Source organism: Protopterus annectens, chromosome 13.part0, assembly GCF_019279795.1.
Source record: "Protopterus annectens isolate FY-2018-M chromosome 13.part0, PAN1.0, whole genome shotgun sequence".
Classification (NCBI taxonomy): Eukaryota; Metazoa; Chordata; order Ceratodontiformes; family Protopteridae; genus Protopterus; species Protopterus annectens.
The window spans coordinates 1217009913-1217028382 of record NC_056747.1 but is presented as its reverse complement, the minus strand read 5'-3'; the positions used below and the strand labels follow the sequence as shown (position 1 = coordinate 1217028382).

Below are 18470 nucleotides of genomic sequence, written 5' to 3'. Positions count from 1 at the left end.
GTCTTTGACTGATGGGCACTCTGTGTGTGTGTGTGTGTGTGTGTGTGTGTGTGTACTGCTTGGGGGCTATTCATCTCCAAGAGCCCTGCTTGTTTTGTCATTCCTTCAGTCCCCATGTACTACAGGAGAGGAAGAACAAGCTCATTTTGAAAGGGCTGCTTAAACACTCCTTCGAGGAAAACTTGGCTAAGTCTTCCAGTGCCTTATCCTCTCCAGCTAAAAAGGACAAAAAGACTTCTAAGAAGTGCTCTCCGGCTCCATCTGTTTCTTCGGAGCCACCAGAGAAAGTTGCTAAAACAGCTACTCCTTCAGTTCCATTGTCCTTGGTGCCGACAGAAGGTAGTGTCTTCACTAAGTCCGTATCGGCTCCCAGCCTTTCGGAGCCAGTCACGGATATTTTGGTTCAGAGCCAGTCTCCAGTTATTCGACCAGTGTCTCCTTCATGCAAGTCCCCTTCCGTAGGGAGATCCAGATCTCCAACTATATCCTCCAGGTCCACTAGGACCCTTTCTGATGAGGACATTGATAGAGTGGTGAAGAAACTGCTTCAGTCATTGGTATTGGCCAAATTGATTTCAGCTCCGACCCAGTCGGCTCTGGAGCCTATGGCCTCTTCATCTTTTGTTGTCCCTCCTCCGAGCCTTTCTCAGCCTTCGGAGCCAGAGTTGCCAGTTCCGTCGGGTGCCGTTAAGTTGGTTCCAGTAGACTCACCTGGCCTCTCGGTTCTGATTTCTGCTCCGACCCCATCGGCTCTGTCCACGGGGTCGAGGGTCCACGGTTCTCCGGTCGGACCCGAGGGGGAGGGCTCGGATCAGTCTTTATTGGTTCTGAGCCTTCCTCTCAGTGCTTTGGCTCGAGTGAGCTTGGGCCCGACATCTGCTTCGGACCTCATCTCCTCGGCACAGAGGGCTACTACTCTATCCTCTACAGTTAGTTGGCCTTTGGAGCCGGGGGGATCAGCCTTCGAGGTTATGAGGAGCATGCTGGCCAGGTCATCAGCTGCATCCTATGGCACCAATACTCTGCCCCCTCTGGCACCGGTGTCAGTTTCGGATCACCCTCTATCTCTGGGCAGCAGAGACCCTAATCCTCAGGATACCTCCATGAGTGGTCCCCAACTTTCTGACGTCTCCCCAGAGTTTTTGCCTGAGGAGCCCGCCAGGAAGAGATTGTGTAAAAGGAAACACCTCGACTCTCTGGATGAGTCTCTCACGTCGGACACCGACCTCAAGGAGTCAAAGGGGTCCCCCAAATCGTCTCCTGAAGGTATCTCTTTTTCAGATATCCTTGAGATCTTGAAGCAGAGAGGTGGCTGGCCCTCCAAATCCCCTTTTGATGAGAAGTCGGTGTTCCTGAACGCTTTCGGGTCTCAACCCTCCGCCTCTTGGGTTTCTTCCCCTTTCGATGAGCTACTAGATCTTGTCTGTCGAAAGGTGTGGGAAATTCCTGACACTGTAGAACCCATCCCTAGGCGACCCAATAAGTTTTTGTTCACCTCCACTGACAAGGAATATTTAACAAAAGGCGTTCCAGTAGATGCCATGGTGGTGGCAGCAGCCACCAAGAAGGAACTTGCTGAAAATTTGACTACCGTCCATCCACCTAACAAGGAGTCACGGGCTATGGACAGGTATGGGAAGCGTGTGTTTACCTCAGCGGCCTTTACACTGTGGTCGCTGAACTACTTGATGCATTTTGCAAGGCTCCAGAGAGATCTCCTAAAAGAGCTAGGAGATTCTCTCCAGGGTAACATTTCTGATGCTGTGGCACAGAAGGTCAATGCACAGATGTCTACCCTAAATTCCCTTACCAACTCCTCCATGAGGCTGATCTCATACGCAGTCGACGGAGCGAGTAGGGCTGTGTGTTCTGGAGTCTCTCTTAGGAGACACTGCTGGATGCATCTGTGCAATTTTGCAGAGGCCTTCAAGTCTACGTTCACCAATACCCCTTTTGACGGTTCATCGTTGTTCGGAACTAAGGTGAAGGACACTCTCACTAGGTGTGAGCAGGAAGGAAAAACCCTGTCTGCCGTGGGAGTCCATTTTTCCATGCCTTCTAGACCTTACCCCAAGGGCCAGAAGGGTGGGAAAATGTGGTTCAGGAAGTCACAGAGGTTTTTTCAGGATGCACAAAGTGATTCCCCCTCCAGAGGCAGGGGGAGTGGAAATTCAGGTAGACGCCATGCTAGAGGCAGAGTAGGGCCGTATAACAAGGGGGATCGTGATTCCTTTCATGGTTCTCCCTACCAGCGCTCCTGAAGGGAGGCCTGACTGTGCATCTCTGGAGCCAGTTGGGGGTCGCATTTCTTTATTCCCAGAAGCCTGGCAAGACATCACCCAAGACAAGTGGGTATTAAAGATAATTTCCAGAGGTTATCATATTCCCTTCTCTTCTCCTCCCCCGCCAACCAAGAGACTCTCAGACGTTCCACCCAGTCACAGGGATTCCGCAACTTTAGAAATAAAAACTTTGCTTTCAAAGAGAGCCATCCAGCCTGTCCCCACAGACCAAGTAGGATTAGGGACGTACTCCAGATTCTTTTTGGTGCCAAAAAGAACAGGGGACCTGAGACCCATCTTGGATCTCAGCTGATTGAACCATCATGAACAAAAGTCCAAGTTCCGCATGGTTACCTTACAGTCAATACTCCCTCTGTTAGGGAAAGATGTGTGGATGTGCTCCATTGACCTCAAATATGCTTACTACCATATCAAGATGGACAGGGCATCGAGAAGTCATCTACGCTTCTGGCCAGGAGCCAGTCATTTTCAGTTTCGCTTTCTGCCCTTTGGTCTCACCACAGCCCCCAGGGTGTTCACCAAATGCATGGCAGTGGTAATGGCTCACTTGAGACGTCAAGGATGCCAAGTGTTTCTGTACCTGGACGACTGGCTCCTTTCTGCCACCACCAGGCATCTACTGTTACAGACCAGGGACACCACCATTACACTGTGCCAAAGGTTAGGGATTACTCTAAATTGGAAAAAATCTGCCTTGTTGCCCTCGCAGCGTGTCACTTTTATCTGCGCTGAACTAGATGCGGTGCTCATGAGGGCCTTCTTACCAGAAGAGAAAAATCAGGCTCTACAACAGCAGGTCTGCGCCTTACTACCACTGAGGAAGGTCAAGGCAAAAGTGGTCCTCAAGTTATTAGGGACCATGGCTGCCACAATCATGCTAGTTCCCCTTGCCAGACTACACATGAGGGTTCTTCAGTGGCTGCTTTTCACCCAATGGTCACTACAGCATCTTCCACTCTCCCATTCTATTCTGATTATGGACATGTGCTAGCAAGATCTACGGTGGTGGCTTCAAGCCAGCAATCTCAACGTGGGCAAGCATTTTGTTCCATCTTCTCCAGTTGCCACGGTGACCATGGATGCCTCCCAGATCGGGTGGGGGGGCATTATCTCGGCAGGACAGTCCAAGGCACATGGCGGGATCACGAGACCCATTTGCATATCAATGTCTTGGAGATGAGAGCAGTGCTATTAGCGTTGCAGGCACTTCAGAGCTTTCTCCCTCTAGGGACAATTGCAATCCACTCAGACAACATGTAAGTGGTATGGTATCTGAACAATCAGGGAGGAACCAAATCATACCCCCTTTGCAGAGAGGCATTTCGAGTTTAGCAGTGGGCGGTGCCTTCCCAACACTTTCTAGTTGCATTGCATATACCGAGGAAGTCCAATGTGATTGCCGACAGGCTGAGCAGAGCTATCCTAATGCCTCACGAGTGGTCCCTGAACAAAAATGTTCCGGAGAAGATATTCCACAGATGGGGTCAGCCTTTCTGTGATCTATTTGCCAGCCCCCTCAATGCCAAATGCAGTAGCTGTTTCACCCTTATCCCCCCCAGAGGGGCAGACACCCAGGGACGCTCTGGTTCACGATTGGCCCTCCAGTCTTCTCTAAGCCTTTCCGCCGTTACCTCTGATATCAAAGGTCATTCAGAAAGCACAGTCTTTGGGAAGCAAAATGATCCTCATTGCCCCACACTGGCCTCGTCAGATTTGGTTTCCCTTCCTTCAACTCTATTTAATGGACAAGCCCTGGATTCTGGACCCAGCTCCAGATCTGCTGACTCATATGTCAGGACAGTTCCATCCCTCCATCCAGACCTTCAAGTTGACAGCTTGGCTGCTCCAGTTCTGTCCTTAAATCAGGCTTCATGATTTTTCCCTGGAAGTGGTCCATATTCTATCATCTTCCCACAAGCCTACTACCAGGAAGATGTATTCCAGTAAGTGGAAGAGATTTTCTATTTGGGACCATGAGAGACATATTGATCCTTATATAGCACCTATTTCAGCAGTATTAGAATTTCATTTTCAACTGTTCAGTCAGGGGTCAGCTGCAGCAACCATTAAAGTGCAACTGGCAGCAATTTCTACTTTTCACGTTGCTAATGAGCCCAACCTTATGGCTCATAGGCTTTGTAGGGCTTTTCTGAAAGGGACATTGTTACTCCGACCTCCAGTAATGCCATGGGACCTTAATTTTGTATTACAGAAGCTCACCTCAACTCCCTGTGAGCCCACAGCTATGTGTAACATTAAATTCTTGTCATGGAAGACAGTATTCTTGATAGCCATAACTTCAGCTAGGCGGGTCTCTGAACTCCAAGCATTATCGATTAAGCCACCTTATTTGGTGTTTCACAAAGATAGGGTTTCCTTAAGAACCAACCCTTCTTTTGTTCCAAAGGTTGCCTCTGTTGTCAATATCAACCAATCCATTGAGTTGCCTGTGTTTTTTCCTGAATTCTCCAACAAGGCAGAATTTAAGTTTCATCAGCTAGATGTTCATAGACAATTGTGTTTCTATTTACATAGGACAAAAGATTTCAGGAAATCAGATCAAATGTTTGTCTCGTTTTCAGACACTAGACTTGGGGATCCTGTTTCTAAGGTAACCTTGTCTCGCTGGATCTCCGATTGCATCTCATTTATTTATACTTCCAATGACAAAGAATTACCCTTTAAAGTGAAGGCTCATTCTACACAATCTGTGGCTACCTCAACTGCATTTCAGGCTAGGATGTCTATGGATGATATTTGTGCTGCAGCAACATGGGATTTGCCTCATACCTTTATTAGTCACTACAAATTAGATCTGGTCTCTAGAGGCAGATCTTCCTTTGGTTTCACGGTGCTCAAGAGTATTTTTCACTGAGCCACCCAAAATCAAGGTGCTAGGGGCGCTGTCCCACGGGTAAGAATGAAGGCAAGATTGGACATCAAAAAGTTATGTACTCACCATAACGTTCAATGTATGTAGTCCATCTCGCCTTACATTCTTACTAACCCTCCCTCCTACCCCCTCCTGGAGGACCTGGGGTATTGTCTCTAGGTGTCAGTAGTCCTTTCTGTTGGGGTTGTTCTTCTTCTCAGTGTGTGTGTGTGTGTGTGTGTGTGTGTGTGTGTGTGTGTGTGTGTGTGTGTGTGTGCGTGCGCGCTTGTAGCAAACAAGATCTGGGGAATAGACCTGTTGCATGATGGGACACCTGTTAGCCATGAGCCAATTGAAGACTTCAAGCTAGAGTATGGCCGTGTCAGAGCCACGGGTAAGAATGTAAGGCGAGATGGACTACATACATTGAACGTTATGGTGAGTACATAACCTCTTGTTTTGTATCGTGGTGAAAGCAGTAGAATGTTATTATTAGGCAGAGTTAAGTGGTTGCTAACTGTGCACTAGGTACCTGAGCATTTAATGTGATAATTTATTTTGGGGGTTGCATTCAGGAGTTTCAGGAGAGCTGAATATAATTTATTGTCAGAAGTTTGTCTAAAGTAAATATTGGAGACAAGCTGTGTTTAGTTAAGAATCAGGAATGTTTTGTCAGCATTGGAGCAACATGAGTTAAGGTTTAAGAACGAGAATGAAATAAGTGGCACTTTGAAGGATGGAAGAGGTACTTTAAGAGTTTAGGGATGTAAATGTTATAATGTTTAAGCTGTAAGGTAAAAGAAGAAAGTAGTACAAGACGGGGAGAGTTCGAAAATTATTAAGATTTAATGTCTGATGCTGCAGTAGTAAAGTGTGATCATTTATGCAAAGAAATAGCTTAGTGTTGGTGCAACAAAGTATTTTTTTTTAACAGGGAGTGGAGAATCTGTTAATTGGCATGTCAAGGCATGTATAAATATAAGAAGGGGTCAGGGTGGCTGGGGGAATGGGGACTTTAGAAAGCAAAGTAATCCACTCTTCCACCATCTGCTTTCTGCCAAACTGTTAATTTAACAAGTTGGCAATTACATAATTGAGTCATAGTTATGTGCATTTGGTAATCCAGCATAATTACTTATGGATTCCAAAGTGACATTAGCACCTCTAGCCCACACATTAGTATTAGTGTCGTAAATATGGCTGAGTCCACTTAAGCTTCCACATTCAGAAGCTATTTTAAAACAAATTTTTAAAGAAAATGCTCTGAAACAAACTTTTGTTTTGACACAAAAAAGTATTTGCATGCAGAAAGATGCATGCAAACATTTTTTATGCCAAAACAAAAGTCAGTTTTGCACCTTTAAACATGATCTTCAAGCTTGCTACTTTTTCTGGGTGTATTTTGTATTTATATTTAAAAAGAATCTCTCTTTCTAGGTCGCACAAGTTTGTATGTTTTTTTTTTATTTTATTTTATTTTATTTTACATTTATTGACCGGGATTACTTTGAAGTTTAATTAATTTCTTTATGTGTCTACTGGTCTGATGTGTACTTGGCACCTTGTCACTCTTTTTCCAACATTGTCCTACCTACTGTTGGTTTTTAACAATCAATTCATCAAGTCATTCATCCCATGTTTTATGCACCCTACCAGTTGCTAAGTTTTGGGTTATGGAATGCAACTTCTTAATGCCGAATACTCATGTGTATGGTACTCTCCAAAATGGTGGACTTGTGAATCAGTTTGTACCTAACTGTTCATCTCTTGTATTGTCTGTATGGTACTTTGTGAAAATGTTGTAATTTGTTTTTCATAATGATGTGTATGTTGTGTGTTGTTGGTTATTGGAATCTCTGAAAATGGGTGCTGCCCAAATGGAAATTCCTGGTCACCAAATACAAATAAATACATTTGTGACAAAAGTAAGTGGTTTACATCATATGTATAATGAGGTATTCAAGGGCTACTTGTCTTCAAAGTATCTTGTTACTGTAAAACATTTCTTCCTACTTAAAGTTGCACTGCATTTCACTGTACATATGTTCCTATTAAAGATAATTACATTCACTCTTCTTATCTTTATCCCTTCATCTTACAAAGAACACGTCATGCCTCATCTCCTCTCTTTTCTTCTAGACCTCTACTGCCAGTTCCTCACAATTCTCTGTATTTACTTTTATATGTAGTTAAACCACTTAAACTCTCTTGCACCAAATTTTTACTAAAACAAATGAAAAGGGGAGTAAAATCCCACTGAATTTGTCATTCACAGCCCTTTAGTCCGTTACTAAGGTATGTGCATTTCTTCTTAATGGATTTAAGTGAGTACATTATGTACCTCAAAATGTTTTTTTTCAGGATTTTTATGTCCCCTCTTTGTGGTACATGTAACACATGTTCAGCTTATGTAACACTAGTAATGCTAACATTAAGTGCATTTCCTTCCCATTTTGCTGTAAAGCCTATCATTTTTTACTATTTCTTCATGCTTCAGCAGCTTTCCTCCCGTCTCCTCTCCACAGCATCTCTACAGCCAAAGTAAATCCTTAATGTTTTATATTGCTCATGCATAAAATGGAATTCCTGTTGAAGGTTTGATGGCAGTAACTGCAAGTCTTGAAACTGTACAGAAACAAATGCAAATGGAAGAGTACATACTTACCTGAAGGTGAAGTTTGTCTGAGCCCCCTGCACCTTCGTATTCATGGGTGCTAACCCTAATCCTACGTCTTCCCCAACCCAACCCTACATGTTACCTACCCTTCCCTTAACAGTACAGAGTGTGCCTGCCGATTAATGGTAGTTTTTTTTTTTTTTTCCTCTTTCATCAGTCGTAAAAGGAGATTATATGCTTTCCTTTTGTGATCACTGTACTACTTTTGGCATGTTTTGCTTCCATATAAGTGACATATTTGTGTGTGTCTGTGTGTGTACTTACATTCCCTATGTTCTGTTAATAATAGTAGTAAAATATGATTAACTAACTGAGGCTAATTAGCGCTAAAAATCTGTTAGTCAGTGATGTCTTTTTAGATACAAGGTACCATAGTTAATTCATGTAGTCTGACTTGTGAATAGGACCCTTGACAAACCAAGCATATCTTTACTAACATTAATGGTAGATGTACCACTTCACAAGCCATGTTGTAAGCTGTTCATATATCAGTACCGAGTTACTTCAAATGTTGTTGGTAGTTCAGAATGTAACACATAAGCATTCCCAGCAATGCTTCTCCATGCTGACCATGGTTTCACCAGGACCTCATAGCTGGGGGCAGCAAATTTCACCTATCATCAGTGAATAATTTTTGATAGCAGCAGGCTATTTCACCAATAAACCTGCAGTAGCTTCTCACATTTGACTGTTTTCTTGCTGTGTGATACATCTCCTGATGTTGAATTAAATAAGTTCTTAATTCATTCATTTGCCAAAATGATATGGATTTGAAACCGCATTTCCCTTTTTATTATTTTGTAAGCAAACATAGCCATGGAAAAGGGAAGTTTATAATTCTTAAGTCTGCATACTTGCTCACTTGGTTTATACCTACACTTTACATTGTAATTAGTAATGGTATGTCTGCCACGTCTGGATTAAGTTTTGTTTATTGATGTACCAATACAAATTTAATAGCTTGAAGCAAAGCTTTTGGTAGTTCAGTTTTGGAAACTGTGTAACAGTGAAAATATGGAAGTTTTTATGGATTTGCAAATGTAGTATGAATATGTGAACTGTGCTAGAATACAATTTACAGACTCTGGTTTCACATCAGTCTACACGTGATTAGTATTTAACTCAACTACTTTTAAAACACATTTTTCATTTATACTGCGAGAATGTATTATTCTAATCTGTCTGTGAATACATTTTTTTTGGCTTGGCTTGGCTAGGCCGAATGAACTAGCTGGGAAAATGTCAAAGCATTTTCTTTTTTCTTTAATTATGTCAAACTTTTTAGGGAGTATAATAATATCAAGATTTTGTTTTTTCTTTCAAACTTTTTATTATGAATGAAAGTGGCCTTATTCATCTAATTAACAGACAAAGAGAGGGCCTTCACTCTTTCTTACTGAATTTGTAATGAAGGCTTTTCTCACCTGTACAGGAAACTGCTTTAGCTGCTTTTGAGAGTGGACATATGTATATGGTATTTACCGCTACAGTATTCACATGCCAAAATCCATCATACTTTTAGAGTCTTGTTTCTTTTCCACTTTCTATAGAATAATATACCGAGTTCCAGTTTTCCCTTGCTTAAAAGTGAAGTGTTGCTCATTCAGCAGTATAAATACCACCTGGAGTCTTATGACCACCTGTGGTCGTAATACTGGGGTATTGATGGACAGTGTCCAACACCACTGGAATATCTTGTTGGCTGACAACAGATTAAGTGAAATTTTGGGAAGTAGATGTTATTTTTCCTTCAGGAAAGGAAAAAATTTGGCAGCACAATTTAATCATTATAAACACCATTATGACAGGGATAAACATTATTCCCAAGTCACACTCTCAGGAGATCCCTTAATTGGCTATTTCCCATGTGGACACTGTGTCCATTGCCCCAGAATTCTTAAGACACAAAGTTTCAGTAGCAAAAACGCTGCTCAGGTCTTTGACATTTCTTTCTTCGCAAACTGCCATACAGACTGGGTAATATATCTTGCTAGCTGCAGCTGTTCAGCTTTTTATATTGGGCAAACATTGAGGCCATTGAAGTTTAGAATGTCCAAACACCTTAGTGATATCAAACACTATGAATTAACCAAGGCCCTATATAAACATACCATACTGCATAAAAATGCTGTGTTCAGCTTTACAGTGATTGACAGAATAGGTGGGTCCAGATCCCATAAATCCGGTTGGCATGAAAAATTAAATGCAAAGGAGAAAAAATGGATCATTAAGTTAGGGGGTTTATTTAAACCTGGATTAAATCAGCACCTTTAATTGGTCACACGTTTAATTTTCAATTATATATAATGAGTAAAATGTAATGTATTCACTCTGATGAAGGCTAAGTAATAGTACAGGCAAAACCAGTCTGATTTTTACTCTATATGTGCTTTTGCACAATGAAATAAAAAGTTTTGTGAAAATTGCCACTGTTTGCTGGTCTTGTGCTTTTTGAACTGTTTATGTTTGGATTGAGGCCTTGCAGCTGCCGTACATGCGGAGTTTTACTTCACTTCGTATAAAATCATCTTGCGAGCACTTCCAAACAAAAATTCTAAATCTTTTAGACTTTGTTGCATATTTGGGAGTCATACATATGTTTTTCCAATTGTGTCCATATGAATTGTTTTCCAGTTTTTTTGTAACTTTCTCTGATTCCTGTAGTTATTGTGCAATATTTTATATGCCCTACTAACTATCCCATTTTTAAAACCAGCTTCTGTTCTGGATTCAATTAAAAACTTTACCAAAGCAGGGATTTCACTTAGGATTTCCCTGTCCTTTTCTCCTTGCCTATTCTTGATATCAGTCCCTGATAGGAAAGGCAGTCTCTAGCCTGCAGTCCTAATGTCTTCTTGGCCTCTTCCCATTCTATTACCTTTCCTTCTCTACCTATTTGCTCACAATACCTTGGTTATTTTGCCAGTTTTCTCCAGTGAATTTCACCCACCTCTTGTATATTGTCTGTAACCCTAATTGTAGTCATCCCTATCAGCAGAATCTCCTTTTTCATTTGGCTGAGTTTTAGAATACTTTCTGCTACTTTGTGAATATAATATTCTGTATGGCTGTTGCTATTCTCTTTAAGGAGCAGCATCTACAATCCCACTTTGTCCTTACTTCTTGAATTTCCTCTCTGCTTCATCATCATCCCTTTCCACTTTGCATTATAGCTTTCTGCTTATGTTATGTATATCAGCCTTAACCGCATAGCTATAAAATATCTCTTCAAATCAGGTAATTCTAAACCATCTTGTTCTATTGGAAGGATCATTTTATCCCACTTGACCCTTGTCCTCTTCCCCTCCCAGATAAAATCCTTCAACTCTTTATTAATTACTTGTGGATCACCCTTGGGTTGTATTTTTCTTTATTAATTACTGCCCACAGCTTCTCCAGAGGTTGATAAAAATTATGCCTGGTCTGTACATAAAACTAAAGGGACTAAAAACATTTTCACTGCTTGTAACTTGCTATCTGTATCCATAAACAAGAGCTACCAGTTTCACAGTTTTTGTTTTACCTTTTACTTCCCACATACCCTTAGCTGCCATAACAGAATCCTTTATAATCCATCTAAACACTTCATTTTATCATGTCCCCATAAATATGGTTATTGCTAAACCACTTCATGTGTGGTTACATAGTTTACAGCTGTAATTTTTTTGTTTTTGTTTTCATTAATTTCACATCCTGAAAAGACTTGAAATAGTCTTAAAATGTTCTGCACCAATGAGCTGTCCTTTTTCTGGTTTTGTCAGGTACAAAATAATATTGTCTGCAAATAAAGCCAACTTTTCTCGATTACCATACGAATAATATCCCTGAATCTATAATAAAGTGGAAAAGAGGAAACTCCTGCCTGGTTCCTCTGTTCAGGCACAACATATCCGAGAGGAACCCTTCCACTTTAATTTTTGTCTCTGATTCCTCATATATCCTCATAATTAACCTTATTATTGTATCTGAGAAATGCAAATGCTTCTATTGCCCTACCGTAAAATCCCAGTTTACTCTTACAAATGCTTTCTCTGCATCAAGACACACCAATTACAGTAACATTTTCTTATATTCTGCTTCCCTCTGGATCATTATTGTTCTATTAATGTTGACAAATGTTTGTCTCCCCTCCTAGTTATTCTCCAGTACTTTAACCTTTGGCAGCCCTTGTAAATAATTCTTGTTACTTCTTAACCATATCTCTTTGTCTTTTATTTCTACCCAATTTTAAATCCCACTTTCATTTTACACCACTCACTAGCTATAAGCTCTGATGAAATTTCTATTTTCCCTAATAACTCTTCAATAAGTTCCATCACCCATTCCTTAAATTATTCTCTTTTAATCAGGAAGGTGGGAAAGTGCCAGTGTCCCATTTGTACTTCATTACCCTGCAGTTTTATCCTAGTTGTTATTGGCCCATTATCTGAAAAAGTTATTGGATGTGTGTCGAAGTTGTCAATTAAATGCACATGCTCCTGTAAATATATAAATTTGGTCTAGTTTTGCCCATTTATTGTACCTTGGGGAATAATATGTAAATTCTCTCCAGTTTCCTACTACTGAATTCATGTCTTCCATTCCAAATATTTTCATACACTTCTTCAGAAAGCTACCCTCTTTTGCTTTAGTTTCCCATTTAGGTTCCCCAGATACATCATCACTATTGCAAGTTCCAACCCCTGTCTGTAAGTAATATTTCCTACTGAATGCTGATTAATTCTCCCCAAAATGTATTATGTTCCATAATACCAGTTTCAGGTGGATTTTATATATATATATATATATATATATATATATATATATATATATATACCAGTGTAATCCTCCTCCCTTGCCAGTTGCCCCTTACCACAACAAGTCTACAATTACTATCTTTTTTCCTCTTCTATCACTATTGGAACTACTCTAGCAATTAAAATGCTCCCCCTTTCCTATGTCACAGATGTTCTGATGAATATCCATCCTGACATCATTTCTTTATCAAATTCACATCTTCACTTCTTTCCAAATGTGTCTCCTGTAGCACTGCTACTTGCTCTATCCATTTCTTGTCAGTACTCTTACCTTTTTTTTGTCTATACCTGTGAGGCCATTCACTTTCCAAAATAATATGTTTAGTGTAGGCATAATGGTAAGAAGTTATTATTCCCTTTTTAAATTTCTATTTACATCTTTTGTGTTACATGCACTCACTAATGTTTGGGGGGGATGATCCTTTATACAGTTGTTGCTTACCATCTCCTTTTGAACCTATGTCACATTTTACAAGATGTTTTGTTTTAATGAAAACCCTCAAATAAAAAAAAAAAAACAAGCACACCCCAGAACACTCCCAGAACCTATTAACTTAAAACAAACACAAAACTATGTACATCTTCAAATAATCAACTTTAACCCTCCTGATAGGAACAATTGTCTCAAATTAACAGTTGCACCCACTGGCATTAACCTAAAATTAAGATTATCCATGCTAAAGCACATGTTGTATAACCTGTGCTCCTTCTTACACTAATTGCTGTCTGTTCTTCCTTTATCTGTATTCTCCTCCCAGGTGTGAAAAACAGCTTATATGATTTCAGAAAACAATAACTTTTAGTCTTAAGAAAAAGTGCCTTGGCTATTTTTAAATAAAAGTAAGTTATACACTGTTCTACTAAGTGCATGAAAGTATTTAGCTACCAGAAAAGCTGCTGTCTCTTACTCACTTCCAATAATTTCAAACTTGAATTTTACTGAGGTGCTTGTCCTTGTATCTTTTAATTTTATGTTTCTGTCAGTAAACAATGCCCAGACCTCTCAATTTATTGCCTTTACCTTTAGTCATCTTGTTTCCATGGAAACATGAAAACTAAATGTACTTCTCAACTAACACTGAACATTTATTTCCTAAAGGAAAACTGTTCATAACATTGTGGTCTCTCATTAAAAAAACACTTGCTTAAACAAAACAAATGTGTCTTTAGATTAAATCAAGGGTATTAATTCAGACATTCACCTGTGCAAAATTAAAAGAAGACATTTGAACTACACTTATTTTATATTATAGTTTGGTATAGTATAGTGTAGTATATTCAGTTGACTTTTACATCCCATACCCCACCCAACAGCCCAAGATTAAGCCCATTATAGGTTCATAGGTAGGTACTAGGCTATCGGCCCAAGGGCCTACGTAAGTCTAGCCAACAAGGTTCCCTGGCTTACACCACCCAAGAAAGGTATTTTCCTGTGCCACTGTCGAGCAGAGTGATCCCCAGGGTGAATTTCCTATCTCCCATCCAATCATCAAGATTTTTCTTGAAGAGTGCTAATGAAGAACTTTGCTTGACATAGATGGGTAGCCTATTTCAGAGTATGGGAAGTCTCTAGGACAGGAATCTATCCCTCCAGCATGTCCTGTTTATTGTGGTGACAAGGTTTAGGTCCCTAGAGCATGTAGCTCGGAGGGATTAGGATTTCTTTAGGTGAAGCATGTCCAACAGTTCTGGGTTTGACATAGCTTTATATGTTAGGAAGAGATCACTTCGGAGTAGGTGATATGCTATGGAGTAAAGCTTGAGTTTTTTGAGACGGTCAGTGTAGGGCATTTGTTTGAGGTCAGTAATCCTCTTTGTGAGGTACTTATTTTGCCTTTCCAGCAGCTGCAGATGTCTTGTGAGGTACATTCCAAAAGGGATGTTGTACTCTATAATGGGTCTAATGAGTGTCGAGTAGAGGGGAACAATGACCTCTTTTTTCCTGGATGAGAACCCTTTTATGATGAGTTGTGCCACATAGAAGGACTTCCTGACTACTGTGGTGATGTGACTATCAAAGGAGAGACTACTGTCCACCTGGGTCCCAAGGTCTCTTATTACACATTCTGTGTTAAGTAGACTACTGCCTATGTCGTAGTTCATGGGTACAGAGTTTTTACCAAAGGGGATGACACTGCACTTTTTGGCATTGAGCTTGAGGCCAGGGCACTGACACCAGGCATATGTCTCAGTGAGGCCCTTCTGTAGGATGTCCACATCATTTGGAGACTTGACTATGGCTCCTAGTTTGCAGTCAGCTGCAAACTTCATTAGCCAGAGGCCTTCTGTGTTAGCCTGTACTTCAGAGAAGTAGATACCAAACAGGAGAGATCCCAGGACTGAACCCTGTGGTGCTCCACATGTCACTGATTGAGGTCAGATTTGGAGTCTACAACTTTTACAGTGTGGGTTCTGTCAGTAAGCCACTTGGCAACCCATCTTGTGACATAGGGATTTATACTTAGTTTAGTGAGTTTAGCTATAATTCCAGAATGGGGGATGGTGTTGAAAGCCTTGGGGAGGTCAAGTTAGGCTGTGTGAACCACCTTACCCTCATCTACGGCTTTGGTGACTGCCTCAAAGATGTAGATCAGGTTCATGAGGCATGATCTGCCTTTCACAAACCCGAACTGGGTGGAATCCAGAGTTTGGGTGTTGCCAATGTCTTTGTTTATGAGTTCCATGATGATACGTTCCATGGCCTTGCAGACCAGGCTCGTCAGGCTAATAGAGCGATAGTTCCCGGGATCGGTGGTGGCTCCCCCTTTGTGGAGTGGGATAACTGTTGCTGTGGGCCATTCAGTGGGCACAAAGCCTGATGCGACGCTATTATTGAACATGGTGCTTAGGTGGAGAGCCAGTTCATTCTGAAGTTCGTGTAAAACACCGCCTGGGATGTTGTCCGGTCCCATGGATGCTGTGTTTTTGGCTTTAGACAGTGCAGCTTTTACCTGCGTAGTTGTGATTACAGGGACTCTGCATTCTTCCTGTATAGATATGGGCCCTTTAGGGGGTGAGGGGGGGGTAAAGTTAGCACTGAATCTATCTGCCAGAATGTTGGCAATATCAGTTGGGTCTGTAATTTTCGTGCCGTTGTGCTGTAACTCAGAGCAGATCTGGGTGTTGCTTTTGAGATTCTTGACATAGCTATAGAATGCTTTGTGGTTGTCCTTAGAATTAGTGGAGATTTTGTTTTCATAGCTGGCTTTGGAGGATCTTATAAGGGATCTCAGCTTCTTACTGAGGCTGACCAGGGAGTTCCTCCACTCATGGGATTTTACTCTCTTTTGCAACAGTTTCTTCCTTCTGATGTTCATCGTGTTTCACTGTTGCAGTCATTACTCTTGGGTTATCCTGCTGGCAGGCTGCCCTCGGTCGGCCAGAATTCCAAAGTCTAGGTCCGGCGTCAGTTGCTGTCGCCTCTTCCCTGACGTCAGTGCACCAGGGGTATAAAAGATGCAGCCGACGCCATTTTCTTCAGTCTTTCTTGCCGCGCGGTGCCCGAAGCAAAAGCAGTTCGCAAGTGCCGGTCAGCCGACTCTGGAGATTTTCAAATCCGAATTTCAGAACCGAAGACTTCATTAAAGCTAAGTACCCCGTTGGGGAAACTTTTTTCTTGCTCCAGACCGATGTCAGAAAAAGTTAACAATTGTATTTCTTGTGGGAAGCAAATACCTCATAAGGATTTTCACTCTTACTGTATTCCTTGCCTAGGCCCTGATCACAACATTGCTAGCTGTTGGTTTTGTGCTAGATTTAACCAATGCACTATCAAGCGTCGGTTCGATTTTGCATTTCATTACTTTGGCCGAAGATTTAATTATATAATGCCGTCAGACCAGCCGACAACCGGACTTTACAAAAAACGCAAAGACAAGGAAAAGGATAGGCATCCGAGGTCCAAAACAGACGACGAAGCCTCTGCTAGGCCAGTCGCCGGTTCTCAGTGAGGCACTTTCGCAGCCCCTGGCGCCCACTACCTCAGAGCCACAGGCCACTTCCGACTCCCACGTGGAGCCGACTGGGCCTCTGGAAACTCAAGGTATTGGACACTCGGAAATCATTCCCTCAGATGGGTCCAGAGCCGCTGAGCAGGCATTGGCTTCTGAGGGTGTCTTCAGACCTACACAACTACATTAAGCCATCTTCAGCTTCAAAGACAAAGACTAAAGCAGCTCTAAAGACAAAGAAACAAGTACAGCATTTTCCTTCTCAGACTTCCATGCCTAAAAAACAGATGCTCAAAATGGCCGAAGACCTAATTAGTTTGATCAGGGGCTCCCTTTCCCCTCCTGATAAGAGGCCTAGGCAAGAGACTGAGTATGATTCTTCTGATCAGGTTTCTATTTCCTCTGACTCCTCTTCTGAACAGGATTACTCCATGCTTCCCTATGAGGATTCTGATGCTGAAGAATCCATTCCTTCAGCCTCTCCTCCTGAGGATTATTCTTTTGGGGAAACCCTGCATACCATGAGGGAGCATTTCCACTGGGAGAGCCAAGATTATTCTGAATCTAAGAAAAGGCTTAGAGACTTCCTGCTACTTCCTCAGCACAGACCCCTTGCTATTCCACCTGTTCTGGATATTGTAGATGATGTATTTTCAGAGTCCGGCCCGTCCCCTGACTCTTTACCCCCTGCACCTGCTAAGCCAGACAGGTACTACAGGGTCCCGGATTCTCATAAATTCCTATATAAAAACCCCACTGCTGACCCAGAAACTATATCTCAGGGTCCCAAGGGGGTTAAAGCTTCCACTGCAAAAAACCCTGTCCCCTCTGATAGGGATTCTAGGGCTCTAGACAGATGGGGGGGAAAAAGTCTACACTTCTGCTACCCTGGCTGTAAGGGCTTTAAATTGTCAGTTCCATATGCTTAAATATCAGCAGTATTTAATGTCACTGCTTAAACAGAAAATGTTGACAAATACTGAAGGTTCAGATTACAAAGAATTGCAGGATTTATTGCATGCAGCTGAACAAGTGGGAAAGCATACTTTGCAATGTGGTTATGATTCACTGGAGGCCTCTTGCAGAGCCGCTGTTACAGGTTCTGTTATTAGAAGGCATGCTTGGTTAAAGGAACAGCATCTGCCTGATCATGTTAAAGCAAAATTATTAGATGCACCATTACAGCATGATACTTTGTTTGGTACTAAAGCAGAAGAGGTGTTGAAAAAAATGGAGGATAAAGCAAAATCCATGCAGACAGTCAAGGATTTCTTACAGGTGCACCCACCCAGGTTTAGAAGGAACTGGCCCACTAAAAACTGGTCCTTTCCAGTGTCAGACAGACCACAAAGAGGCAGATACAGGTGTCCCAGAGGCAGTTCTCAGCCCCAAGGCTCATACAGGCCTAAACAATGGGGTGCTCATACCTCCAAAAGCAGAGATGACAAATCACAGCCTTACAGGAAACAGTCCCAATGACTTTCCTCTACCAGATCCAAGCACTTTTCTTTTGGCAGCCCCCCTTAGGGGGGAAAACTAGCACTTTTTTCATCAAATTGGCAAATAGTTACCCAAGACAAATGAGTCCTGAACATAGTGTCCCAAGGCTACAGGTTCCATTTTCACACCCTACCAAGGTCAAAAGGTATGCCAGACCTGCCACACAATCAATGGGCAGAGGCACAAAAACAAATTACAGCCCTCATGGACATGAGGGCCATTCAGCAAGTACCACAACAAGAACAGGGACAAGGATTTTACTCCAGACTTTTTCTAGTACCCAGAAAGGACAAAACCTGGAGACCAATACTGGACCTGTCAATTTTAAATACGTTTCTGGAAGTTCCAAAATTCAAGATTTTGACTCTACAG

The 18470-nt window shown here is 41.8% G+C and overlaps 1 protein-coding gene across 1 annotated transcript in view; it reads left to right on the top strand.

Annotated features, from left to right (window-relative positions):
* Nucleotides 1-18470, top strand: part of ITGB3 (integrin subunit beta 3) — a 1138779-nt gene that overhangs the window by 757320 nt on the left and 362989 nt on the right. The gene's annotated exons all lie outside the window — the stretch shown is intronic.